Raw genomic sequence first — 13291 nt, forward strand, 5'->3', positions numbered from 1 at the left:
CCTGGCATAAATCAGATCATAGAGTTTCTCGTTCTGAAAAGGCCCAGGCAACATCAAGCCTGGATCTCACTAACCCTTCTGACAGCTGGTATGTGTGCCCAGCTTCCCTTCCAAGAGTACACTTTGCTTGTTACGTTTGCCAAAATTACCGGCAACTCTTTGGGACTGTAGTATCTTCCAAGGAGGCTAACCTTTTTCAAGGCCTGTGTTTCCCCACGTTCAGCCTGCCATTTGTATGTGTCCAGCCACTGTCTGGGTGGTGAGCTGATTCACTTTCCCTGCACTGCTTCCGTTGACAAGCCTCACAGAGGGTGTGGGAGTTTTTGTAAGGAGAGGAAGGATGCGTGTTTTATTCTTGAATTGTGGAGTGTGTGTCACCAGTGTGAGCTGGGGACAGCACAGTGACTATTTGCCAAAGCACCTTGACGTATTCTTCACTTGCTCAGCCAGGATATTCTACAGTGAATAAATAAAACCTGTTGGGAACGGTAAAGAGGAGGAGATGGCAATAAAGCCACAGTAGTCCTACAAAAAGAGCAGAGGAACCCCTGCTAATCAGGTTAACGTGTCACTACAGAAACTAGGTCTTGAGTCGTGACTTGCTGGTTCGGGGGTTCCCATTCTACTTTTCTTCTGAAACATACTTCTGTGCAATATTTATATAAGTCCTTTCTCCACCATCAAGATACAGAGCATTACATATGTATATTTTTTTTACTTTAGTATTTGTTGGTATTGTTGGCTAGGTTTTGTCTTTGTACCCTGTTCACAAAGCTTTGTGTTTTTTAATTTTAATCCCTCCCCCCGAGATTTATATTTTTAAAAATTTATTTTGAAATATTTTGACAAAATATTGACACTATTTTTCTTCCAAGGAGCTTAATTTCAGCTTCGAAAAGGAAATCAAACATGAATGATGCAAAAAAAGAAGTCACCCACATCCTGAAGTTCTCTCTTTTGCCTTCTCTAGGAAGGTCCATTTCCTCTCTGGTCTGTTGTGTTGCTTAACATAAAGGCTGGAGGAGAGACTGTGACCAGAGGGCCTTGTAAAGACTGTGGGTGGGGACGGAAAGGGAAAGATTGGTTAGCATGTCTTGGATCTGAAGTGTTTTCTTCCAGGGTCCTGGGTCCTGAAAAGGGATGGAGGGAAGAAAGTAATGTTCTAGGAAACATTATAAAATAATATATGTGTGAAAGTGCTTAAAAATGAGGAACTTGCCAAGGGAAAAGACTGTGCCTTTTACCTGCATCTAGTTGGAGTTTGAATTAGTGTGCCCTGCGTGCTGTTTCAAGTGTTGGAAAGAATGCAGGAGGAGCAAGGGCTGACTTTAGTCCTGACTTTGCTCTGGGGCTCATGACCTTGAAGAAGCCCCGCTCAGTCAGTCACCTGCTGGCTCCCATCTTTCAGACAGTCCCCTTGGCAGTGAGGTGTGAGGACTGCGGGAACCAGGGGGCATGGGAGGAACTTGGTAGTGGAATTGTTGCTCTTGCTCACACCTCTGCCTGTGAGCTTTTCTACCTGAATCTCTGGACAAGGTGTTTCTTTCCTTGGATGCCAGATGAGGCAGGTGAGCAGCCAGAAGGCATCTTGGACTGAGCAGTTCTTGGTCTCCTCTCGTGACCTTCTCCCACATGATGAGAAACTCCAGTAGGCAGCAGATACTGACTAAGCCCTGGAGGAGCATAACGCTGTGAATCGACTGAAAGGAGGGAAGACAGACGGTGCTCTCTCTTCACACAGGGAAGTGTTGCAGCCACCATCTTGTTGGCCACCTTCTGTGGCCCATAGCGGGAGCTCTCCACTGTGGAGACTCAAAGAAGGTGACCAGCTTCTTCAGTCTTGCATTTTTTTTTTTTTTTAATTTTTTTTTCAACGTTTTTATTTATTTTTGGGACAGAGAGAGACAGAGCATGAATGGGGGAGGGGCAGAGAGAGAGGGAGACACAGAATCGGAAACAGGCTCCAGGCTCCGAGCCATCAGCCCAGAGCCCGACGCGGGGCTCGAACTCACGGACCGCGAGATCGTGACCTGGCTGAAGTCGGATGCTTAACCGACTGCGCCACCCAGGCGCCCCCAGTCTTGCATTTTTACACAGCGAGCCATCAAGCTGTGTTTTGTACTTTTTTTTCCCCGTAACTCTCTTGATGTCATGCACAAGAGCAAAACAACATGTCCTGCTGTCCAGGACCCAGAGAGTCCTTGCTCACAGTCCAGGGAAGTGTCACCACATCTCCGCTCCTCTGCCCTGCTCTGCAACTCATGTTTCTGGAGAACAGTGTCTGTTATTATGACCACATGGCTGCTGGGTGGACTGAGTGGCCTTTGCGTGCATTTCTGACTCAGTCCAGGCAAGGGTGGAGTGGAGAGTGTGGCAAGAGAGGCCTTCTGGAGTCAGTCAGGGTTATGTTTGTGTAATGGTTTCTGTGCGTTGTCCCCATCTGCCACGTTACATTAATATAAATGTGAGTTCATTTTTGTGGAGGTCTTGCTGTAGATAATTTATAGATCTCTTTTGGTTTTATAGTAGTTGAAGAGCTCTAAGAAGAAAGAGTTTATACCCAATTTTATGTTTATGTTCTCTATTTTAAACAATATAAAAAAATATTTACTTAACAGTGGGAGTTCTTTGGGGGCACCTAGGTGGCTCAGTAGGTTAAGCATCCTACTTTGGCTCAGGTCATGATCTTGCTGTTCATGAGTTCCAGCCCCATGTCAGGCTGTATGCTGACAGCTCAGAGCCTGGAGCCTGCTTTGGATTCTGTGTCTTCCTCTCTCTCTTCGCCTCCCCCTGCTCAGGCTCTGTCTCTTTCTGTCTTTCAAAAATAAAAATGTTAAAAAAAAAAACAGCAACAAAAAAAAAACCAGTGGGAGTTCTTTGACTTTTTTTTTTTTTTTAATGTTTATTTTTGAGAGAGAGAGAGGGAGTGTGTGAGCAGGGGAGGAACAGAGAGAGAGGGAGTCACAGAATTCGAAGCAGCCTCCAGGCTCTGAGCTGTCAGCACAGAGCCTGACATGGGGCTCAGACTCACGAACCATGAGATCATGACCTGAGCTGAAGTCAGACGCTCAACCAACTGAGCCACCCATGTGCCCCTTTGACTTTTTAAAGGTTGAGGAACACTTGCTATAGGGCCTCTCCATTTGGTTCCTAAAAGTTGTGATGAGTTGTAAGGGTTCTCTCCATCCTCCCCCACGCCCCTTTGTGGGGTTCTCTCCCGCCAAACTTACTGGGTCTCATAGGAGCACTCATGCTACATTGTGACCCCAGCCTCCAGCCCAGGGATACCTGGACAAGCTAGATCCTTGGATTGCCTTCCCCAGAGTGAGCCGGAGTGGAGACTGGGAGAGAGTGCATGCATTTGACCCCTTCAGTGGCTAGACCTGTAGAGTAGAGTTGGGGGGCTGTCAGCTGCCTTGACACCACCGTGAGCATAGGTTCATTTGCAGGGAGGAGGAGAATGGCATGGGTTAGCAGAGGCGAGCCGAGAAGAGTTGTCTGTGCTGCTGACATTGGGGTCTTTGGGCCAGCTCAGCCATATTTTCCGTTCAAGTTTTATAAGTCAACCCTGAACCTTTATGACAAATGCCTCTCTGCTTGAACTCATCTGAATTGGGTTTTCCAGGCTGCAGTACAAGCGTCCCAGCTGGTAAGTATGGTGTTTTGGCCATGATAGCAGGAGTACCCAGAACCTTCCTTCCCCATGATAGCCTCTTCACTGAACCCCAAGGACTGGGGGGATGGAATGGAAACACTGTCAGGGCAAGGGAAAGGGAGTTGCTGTAGCTAGGGTGTAAGCCACCGCCCCTGGGAAGGCACACCCTCTTTGCTCTGTGATACTGAGGAGCCTTGAGCAGCGTGGTCACACTCACTCCCACATCCCCTTGGCTGAAAGGACCGACCCCCTCCCAAAGGAGAGAGGGGAGAGAAGCAGAGTCTGGGGGTGGCATCTGCCCTGTTGGCTGAAAGAAGTCAGGGCCCAGCTTCCAGGTGGCCAGCTCTGGTTGGGGGAGGGGTGGAAGTAGGCACCAGGCCAGACCTTACAGCCTTGGGTTTGGGTAGAAAAAGAAAAGGGAAGAGAAAGAACAGTCTCAGGCAGTGAATGGGGCACACCCAGCCCTCGAGGAGCCAGAGAGTTCTCTTTTAGCTGCATCTTCTGGAACCAGGCTCTGAGTAAGTGCCTTGGGGGCAGGGGCATCTGGGTCTGAGATGATACCTGCCTTCATTGGCTGATAGGTCCTTTATGGAGCCTCATGTGGAGATAAGCTGACCCACAGGTCACAGGGAAGCTGTTGCCCTCATCTCTTTGGCTGTTGGTCCTCCGGGAACTGCATGTCTACACTGACAGTGATTGTTGATAGATACTGGATCCAGTCCTTTTATGCACCTATTTGGAAATTTCTCTGGCACTCCTGAGAGGCCTTCCTGGCCAACATATAGGCGAACTTTCAGTTAATTATGTGAGGGCTTCGAGTGGCCGAGTTGACAATGGAGCAAGACATGAGACTTGTCAACACCGTGGACATTTCTAGGAGAGAGAAGAAGGCACTGATACTGGCATGCATTGTCTCCGGTAATAAAGAGGCAGCTCTTAACAATGGACTACAGTGCTTTGCTTAGTGCAGTGCGCCCACTATCTTTGCTTGTGCTACTCTGGTAAGCCTCCGTGGCAGTCAAGTGACACGTGAAGGCTGGTGCTTGGGAGTGAGAGGATTCAATCAACACTGGGTTGATTCTCACTGAGAAAGAGCCTCCATACTTCTAGCACATGAGGCACCCCTGCCAGGAAAGGGAGGGGTGGGGAGCAGCAGGCCAGCCCTTCACACAAAGGAAGGTCTGGGAAGAGGTTTCACCGGCACCATTGTGGCCCTCAGATTGTCCCCCGTTCATGTTTTTGTTGCAATTCCTGTTGTGCATTTGCTGACCAAGTCCACGTGTTCGTGTTTGTATCCCTAAGGCCTAGTCCGTGAGAGACCCTCACTGTTGTTGAAGAGATTGTCAGTTTATAGAGAAGAAATAGCATGAGATGTAGAAGCAAAGAAAGTAGATGCTTAAGAAAAGGGGCTTAAGAAGTGTGGGGTGTGGAGGGTTCGGTACAGCAGAGACAGCCAGCGGCACCCCCCCCATCCCACCGCTGCTGCTGCCGCTGCCCCCACCCAGCACTTGGTTATTGTTAACATGTCTCTCTCATCTCCCTGATGTGAGCCCCCAGACCCAGGTTTGCACCTGTGTTGCTCAGCACAAGCACTTCTAAACACTTTTGCAGGGTGATTTATTTTCAGGCTAGTTCCTACAGAAAATCCCCCAAAGGTCATGGCTTATAGATGAGCCACAAGTCAGTTTTAAACCAGGCTGTCCCAAAGACCTCCTGGAGAGGCTGGTTTTTAGGAAGGACATACCAGGGGTGAGGTAACTGCCCTCCAATGTCTTCCACGGAAGCGCAGCCTCAAGGAGGGTGGGCAGCCAGGGAGATCTCAACAGCAGGGAAGCCAGGTGGGAGCCAGATGAAGATGCTGGTGGAAGGGTTCACGGCCTCACCAGTGCTGTGTAAAGACAGACTGGGGGCTGCAGAGTGACTGTCAGAGAAGCCAGGGCAGTGGGGCAGGGGTGCTGAGGCAGGCTGAAGTCTGGATAGAGCGGGAGGATCACCCATGCATTGGGTGTGGGCTGTGAGAGTGTTGTTCAGGAGTCTGCACTGACTTTGTTTCTTGGCTGGAGCAAGTGGAAAGATGGAGCTGCCATTGACTGAGGTGGGAAAACTGGAGGGCTGGAGGGGAGCTGGAACAGTCTGGGCTTGTCCTGTTCCTGGGCTCTAGCCCCTGCTGTTGTTTAGGGGAATATGCACGGTGACTGTTCCTGTTGGAGTCGGAGATGTGCTTTTGAATCTGGGTTAAGGCATTGTGTTATATCAGCTACCATATTCATTAAGTGGATGAGGCAGGCTAGTTAATTAGCTGGGGTGAACCCATGGCCACTGCTGCCTGTTCAGTGTCACCAGCAGAGAACAGGGATTGGGGAAGTGGGAAGCTACAGATAAAAGATTGCGGAGTGCAGGCCCAGTGGGGCCCTGGGTGGGGTTGTTTGTGTCTGCAGGTGAGAAGATACACCAGCTGCAGCGCAAACCTTCTTCTCTGTGCCTCACTTTCCGAGGCGTTTGTTGCCTGCATTTCATCGCTGGCTGCCCTGGACAGCTCTTGCAGCATACTCGCTGGTTTGACTGTCTTCTTCATGTAGGAGATGTACTCACAGTGAACCCCTCTCCTGGGTCCAAGGCCCTGTGTAGCGTGGGGAGTGAGAAGTAGGAGAGAGCTGGGTCCTTGGCCCAGAAGAGGAAGGAGGAAGCAGGCCTCCATAGTAGGAAGGCTGTGGTTGCTGCCTCTCAGAACAGGATCCTAATGGATGTCCAGCCTCGGGGGCACAGAGCAGCCACTTCTCTTCCCTGGGGGTCTGGGGTGGGCTCGGACCATGGATTCCTTACACCTGGCAGTCTCCTCATTTTACAAATGAAAAAACTGAGGCCCATAGAAAGTGCCTTGTGCAGGTGACCTCGCTCCCAGTGGCTGACTGCCTACCAGAATGGTGCTCCATTCACCTGTCCCTCCCCAATAGCAACCTTTGGGCCTAAATGTTGGGTTTAGAAAACACAGTCACTATAAACTGAAGCACGGGCAGAGTGCCATGGACCTGAGTGAAGAGTTCTGGTTGAAGTTCAGATGGCTGGAGAGTTGGGTAAAAATGTTGGTAGACTTAGCTGGAGGGAAGGAAAGGCCTTCCAGGCTCATAGATGGCCCCAGTAAAACTGCAGCTCAGGACTAGACACATGAGAGGTTAGGTAGAGCCAAGGAGAGAAACTCTTCTATCTGATTCGAGTCTCTGCACAGGCTCTGTGTGGGTATTTTACATGTCTCTATGTATGTGCTTGCTCCTCAGCGTGTCCTGGTGAGGTGGTGTTGTTACTGCTGTTTTGCAGATTGTGAAACTGAGGCTTAGGGAAGCTCAGTAGCTCTTGCCCAGCCTCCTGGAGAGGAGTGACCCTAATTGATCAAGTGCCCAGCCTCTTGCACCCAGCTCACGGCCTCTGCAGTTTGATCCAAGGGTCTAGGACACAGGAGGGAAGGTGTTGAGAGCCCTCTGTGGACCAGGGTGTCGGGGGGCCTGCTGGGTTTGGGGCCAGAGCACAGGAGGGAAGAGACTAAGGCTCCCTGCCCTCTACCCTTGTCTTTGTGCCTGGGGTGTCTGGCATTTCCTGCCCTGTTAATACCTGAGTCTTGGAGGCAGGCAGCATTCCTTGCTTTTTATGGTAAGGAGGCATATTTGACTTTGTTTAAAAGATTAAGATCTTTCCTAGGCAACTTGTTTGAAAGAGAAAAAGATGAAAGATCTGCTAGCTTCCATGATTCTCTTGCGTTTTAGGGTGGGGAGGGGCACAGAGGGGGTGGAACATTCAGTGGGTTAAGAAGTCCCCTAAATGGGCAAATTAAAATCAAGGAACCCTTACTGCTAAGTTCCAGCTTGGCCTGCCCCTGCCTCCTGCCCCTGCCTCCCAGACCCTGTCCCTCTGCTGTGCTTACAATGGCTCATCCCACCTGAACCCCCTACCTACAACCCCTACATCACCTGGTCTTTGTCTCCACCATTCAACACCCTCTTTTTTAGCCTTTCTAGGCAGCCTGCTCAAGTTTGTGTTATTTAAGTCTTTAGTACGTCTCCCTACCCCAGCGGCCCATTCCTCGGTTGACAACCATTCTGTAATTTTCTGTGCACCGAAACTTGATTCATTGCACTTAAATTTCTGGGATGTCATATAGAGGCACACATTCATTCATTCATTCATTCATTCCAAATATAAGCCAGAGGAATTTTCTGCTTCCATTGGCTGCTGTTCTGGAAGCCAGGCCTTCCTGGTCCTTGCTCATATGCTGAATCTTCCCTTGCTGGTGACTGACCTGGTTGGAAACCTGGAGGCAGAATATGAGCTGTTTTGACACTAGGTGCACTGAGCCTGTACACACCAGTGCTGCCTTTTCCCTGGAGGGGGTCCTCCAACTCGCTGGTCACCCTTGCCCTTGTCTGTTCTGGAGACACTGCTCCTATTCCTTTGTGTTGGCCTTGCCCATGCCTGTTACCATAGCCACCATGGCTCTGGCCCATTCAGTTTTTGTCATGGGCATCTGCACCCCACCTACCCTGTGCCCACCTGAGGTTTATGCCCATGTTGTGGTATTTGCACCCATGCTGTTGTCATTCTCTTATTTTCTGGAATTGAAGGAATTAGTGGTCCTGAAGCCCCAAGGGCTCCAAGGCCCTGTTGGATGTAGACCAGCTCTGGATAGAGCCCTGGGTAGCCTTAATTCCCAGTTGGCTCCAGAGGACTGTTGGGAATAGGCTGATCTTGGGTGTCCAGTGGGAGAGATGGGTCTCTTTTTCTCTCCTGGTTGGATTAGCAGCTCTAGGGTCATATCAGAGAACTTGCTTTCTCAACATTAATGCCAGCTTCCATCATAGTGTGTGTTTGGGATGATGAAGTCCAGGGCTAGCCAGGTGATATTGGGGGTGGGGGAGGGCAGGAGAGCTATCAGCATGCCCTACGCCTGACTTGCAATTAGAGAGGGGACAAAAAAAGCCTTGCCTTGTTGATTATCTGCTAAAGTGGGTTTTTTACTTCTCTGTGCTTTCATTTTTTGACCCCTGTGGTAGTCTCCCAGCCACCTGTGGGCTCTTTGCTCATGAACTGGGCATACCTCATTTAGAGGACAAAGCATTGTGTGGTAAGTGTTAACTGGTGGCTTTGAGTTCTGTTTTCATCATAACCATTTCTTGGGTGCCTGGTATGTGCCATACTTTAGTCACAGTAACTAATGTTAGCTGTTGTAACAACCACCTCCCAAATCTCCGTGGCTTCACACAACCAAGGGTCTTACTCAGGGTAAGCTCAGTGTAGATCGTCGGTGGGAGGCAGGGCCTCTGCTTTTCCCGGTCTCAGGGACCTAGTTTCTTTCCACAGAGTCACTCCCTTACCCTGGGGCCTTGGAATTATTCACTCAATCCCCCTGCATCCAGCTGGGAATCTGGGGGGAAGGGAGACTTGGAGAATCCCATGAGCAGCTTTCTCACCCTTATCTCAGCTGGTGTGCATCCCTCTGCACTCTCACATAGCTGCACCAAACTGGAAGGGTGCTGAAGAGGGTCACCTGTCAGTGTACCTGGGATGAATGTACCTGGTGAGCAGGGCCAGTCTGCCACAGAAGCTGACAGTTTGTTTACTCAGTAGGGGTTCATTAGGCCCGTGGTCTGTGTTTAGGCTTGAATGAGGTACCCAGGATGATATGGAAGAAACCAAGAGTTTAAGTCTGGCATTCATGAGACACAGGGTACCCCACTGCTCATCCCATGGTCACACCAGGAAGTACGTTATCTTGAGGTACAGACTGGTTAGCTGTGTTAGGGAGACTGAGGCAAGGTCGTCGGCTGCTGGGCACTGTCTGCCTGAGGGGCTTTGTGCGGAAGGCGGCAGCTGACGCTCTCAGGTTGTTATTAGTAGTGATTTGCCAGTGAGCAGTGTGACACCTCATTGATCAGTGATTGTGGCTGTCCTGGATTAGGGGTTTTGAGAGAAAACTCTGCCTCTTTCTGCCTCCTGAAGTAGCCTCCTCCCCAGGGGCTGCTGATTCATGCTCTGAGTCACGCAAGCCTTTCATCTGACTTTCTCTCCTGTGCTGCCTGTGTTTGGAGAGCAGAGGCCTGGAGAAGGTTTGCTAGGAGCCTATTTCCTGCCCACAGTGACAGCAATAGAGTGGGCTGGGCAGGGAGAGCGCCCCTACTTGTATTTGGGCTTTTGCCTTGGGTTGATTCTGATAGTTCATCCTTTAGCTCTGTGTGACCTTGAGGAAGTTACTTCGTCTGGACTTCTGTGACGTCATCCATAGAAGTCCTTTTTAAGACTGTTCTCAGAAGAACCCCCATCATATAAGACAGATGAAAATGGAGTTTTGTGGCCAGTCCTCCCTACTCAGCTCCAGCTCTGCAGCCCCGAGAGGTTACTGAGGCCTAGAGGGGCCACCAGAACCCTTTCCAGGCCTGGGAGTCCTTGTTCTGTGGAGGAGGAAGGCAGGCAGACCTTAGACTGGCTTCCTGAGAAGCTTGTGACAGTCACTGCCATTGGTCACAAATCCCATGGACCTGTATGAACCACCACAAGCCTCCTGTCTTGCTTATGCTCCCTCTACCACCATTCTCCTGCCCCCCTGGTGGAAGGGACATTATTGGGTTTGCTGTTGAGTTGATGACCTGTGGCCTCTTGTCAGAAAGGGTGACACATCTCTCACAGAGTGAGGAGACGAGGCAGTTTCATGAGTTATTGCTTCTTTCTTTCTTCTTGCCCCCAAGAAAAAAAATTCCAGTCCCTGGAACAACTCCCACGCGCTATCCATCCTCTTTGATGTTAGTGCAGTTTTTCTTCCTAATGAGCTCCGGTCTTCAAATGGGGCCAGGAGGAAAGCCAGGGACCTTGGGAATATAAGAATCCTTGGCGAATTACTTTAAATTAATGAGACTAATAAGGAAAATCGAGTTCAGCTGTGCAGATCAGCTCTGTGTTCTGTGTCTTGATGACTTAAATTGCAGATCCTAATTAAATGCCCCAAATAACCATGAAGTGGCTTCTGAGGCCCTCTTGACTCAAAACTTCTCTGGTCTGTGAACCCTATCAAGTGTAAAATTAGTCTGTAGATGTTCCCCTTTAAGAACTTCTATCCCCAGGACCCCATGATGCCTGTAATATTCCTCACCCTCCTTAGGTGAAGGGGCCTTGCAAGGGCAAGAGGAAGGGGATAAGGGAGGGGGAGGGGAGGGCTGGCAGGTTGTCAGGGTCCAGTTGTTGCCTTCTGTCAGGAGGCATATCTGTACTGTCCCACGTGAAGGGGGGTGACTGCAGCCTCACTACAAGCTGAGCAGGGCATCCAGGCAGGGCAGTGGAATGCTGGAGATACACTGGGAAGAAGTTCAAGAAAGAAGAGCTCCTTCCTGAAGCTGCTTCACACCCAGGTTGCCACCTTTGCCTCTGGCCAGCATGGGGTGCAACTTTCAGTGATGCAAGAGGATGACCTTAAGCTAAGAAAGGGACCAGCTCCCTGTGGTCCCACACCCTCTTCTCCACGTGGTCTCCGTCTGTGTCTTGTCTTTTTAAAATTTTTTTTCAACGTTTTTTTATTTATTTTTGGGACAGAGAGAGACAGAGCATGAACGGGGGAGGGGCAGAGAGAGGGGGAGACACAGAATCGGAAACAGGCTCCAGGCTCCGAGCCATCAGCCCAGAGCCTGACGCGGGGCTCGAACTCACGGACCGCGAGATCGTGACCTGGCTGCAGTCGGACGCTTAACCGACTGCGCCACCCAGGCGCCCCTGTCTTGTCTTTTTAAATGGCTGTGACCAGAGCACGGGTAGAATATTTCATTAAAAGCACGCATGTTGCAGAGCTGACATAAACATTTTTTCATGCTATGTTGCCTTTATTATAGTCATTAAAATAAACTCTTTATTGAAGTAGAAGAATCATTCATGTACAGCTCAATGAATTTTCACACAGTAAATTCCTAGAACCAGCACCCAAAACAAGAGACCACAAGCCTTCTCATGCCCCACATGCCCTCCCCAGTCAGTACTTGCCCCTCAAAGATACCACTGTCTTGACTTCTAATACCACAGACTCATTTGGCCTGTGCTTGAACTTTATAGAAATAGAATTGCCTAGTTATGCTTTTCGTCTGACTGGCTTTCCCCCTTGACATCATTTCTAAAAGCATCTGTATTGTTTTGTTTATTCTATAGCTGATGGACACTTGAGTTGTTGCTAGTGTTTGACTATTATGAATATTATGCTCTAAATGTTCTACCTTTTTTTTTTTTGGTGAACATAAATATGCATTTCTCTTAGCAATTCCACTCTGAGTTACATACTAGGTCACGATGTAGGTATATGTTCAGTTTGAGTAGACACTGACAGTTTTACAGCACGGCTGCACCATTTTACCCTCTGCTAGCAGTGTATCAGGGTTCCATTTATATCACATCGTCACCGATACTCGGTATTGTCTTTTTTTTTCCATTTTAGCTATTCTAATGAGTGTGCAGAGGTATCTCATGTCTATAATTAGTGTTTTCCTGATGACTAATGAAGTTAAAGAAATTTTCATATGTTCATGAACTTTGTCATGATCATTTTAACAGTCATATAGTAATGCATCTTATAGGTGTTCCAGAATGTACTTGTAGCTGGGCATTTTGATTGGTTCCAGTGTTTGTCATTATAAGTAATGCTACAATAAGCGTCTTTGGACTGTTGGCAAGAATTTTGTTTTTGTTTATAAATATATTGGTAAATAATTTCACATTGCTTTCTGAAATGCTTGTACGACTTTAAAATGTTATCAGCAATATAGAAGAGCCTTACAGAGTTTCCCCTAGGTCTGCCAACAAAGCATATTCTCATGAGAAGAGACAAACCTCTTTTGGAAGACAATTTTAGGTGAATATAGGAATATTTAGCATTGCTTTAATTATTACGAATGAGGGGGTGCCTGGGTGTCGGTTGGGCCTCTGACTTTGGCTCAGGTCATGATCTCTTGCTCTCTGGGTTCAAGCCCCGCTTTGGGCTCTGTGCTGACAGCTCAGACCCTGGAGCCTGCTTTGGATTCTGTGTCTGCGCCTCTCTCTCTCTTTTTCTCCCAAAGTAAATAAACATTAAAAAAAATTATTATGAATGAGTTTGGTCACTTCTCCAAAACGTTTACCGTGTGTATTCCTCTTCTATGTATTCATACCTTTGCCACTTGCATTCTTAGTGAGGTTTTTTGTTGTTGTTAATTTGTACAAGCATTACTATAAACTATAGATATTAGTACTGCAAGTACTTTCCCTGTCTTTATCATTTTCATTCCATATTTTGACTTTGTATGCCTCTTGATGTCAGCAAACTCGTCAGTCTTCCCCTTGGAGACTTTTACTGTGACTCCCCACCTGAACCATTGCCGTGTCTGCCGAGATGCCCGGACTAAAGGTCCCCAGGTGCTCCAGTGGGAGGGGTAGGAGGAGCCCAGTCTTCAAGGGAAACTGAGTTTGCCTGAGTGCCAAGCACACTGCTTGTCATCTATACCCCAGATGTTGGCCCTTTCAGATAGCTCATGTGCTGGGCCCCTGGGACTGACTTGGAGCCTGGCTTGTTCTCTACTCCACAGAAAGGCACCCAAGGGCCAGGCAGCCATAGCAGGGCAGAGCCCTCTTCCGTTTTTGCAC

General features: G+C 48.8%; 1 protein-coding gene across 14 annotated transcripts in view; it reads left to right on the forward strand.

Moving 5' to 3' along the window:
* INPP4A (inositol polyphosphate-4-phosphatase type I A) overlaps positions 1–13291 on the forward strand; it is a 163230-nt gene that overhangs the window by 66330 nt on the left and 83609 nt on the right. The gene's annotated exons all lie outside the window — the stretch shown is intronic.

This window comes from Puma concolor, chromosome A3 (genome assembly GCF_028749965.1).
Source record: "Puma concolor isolate L17-30 chromosome A3, mPumCon1.1.hap2, whole genome shotgun sequence".
Lineage (NCBI taxonomy): Eukaryota > Metazoa > Chordata > Mammalia > Carnivora > Felidae > Puma > Puma concolor.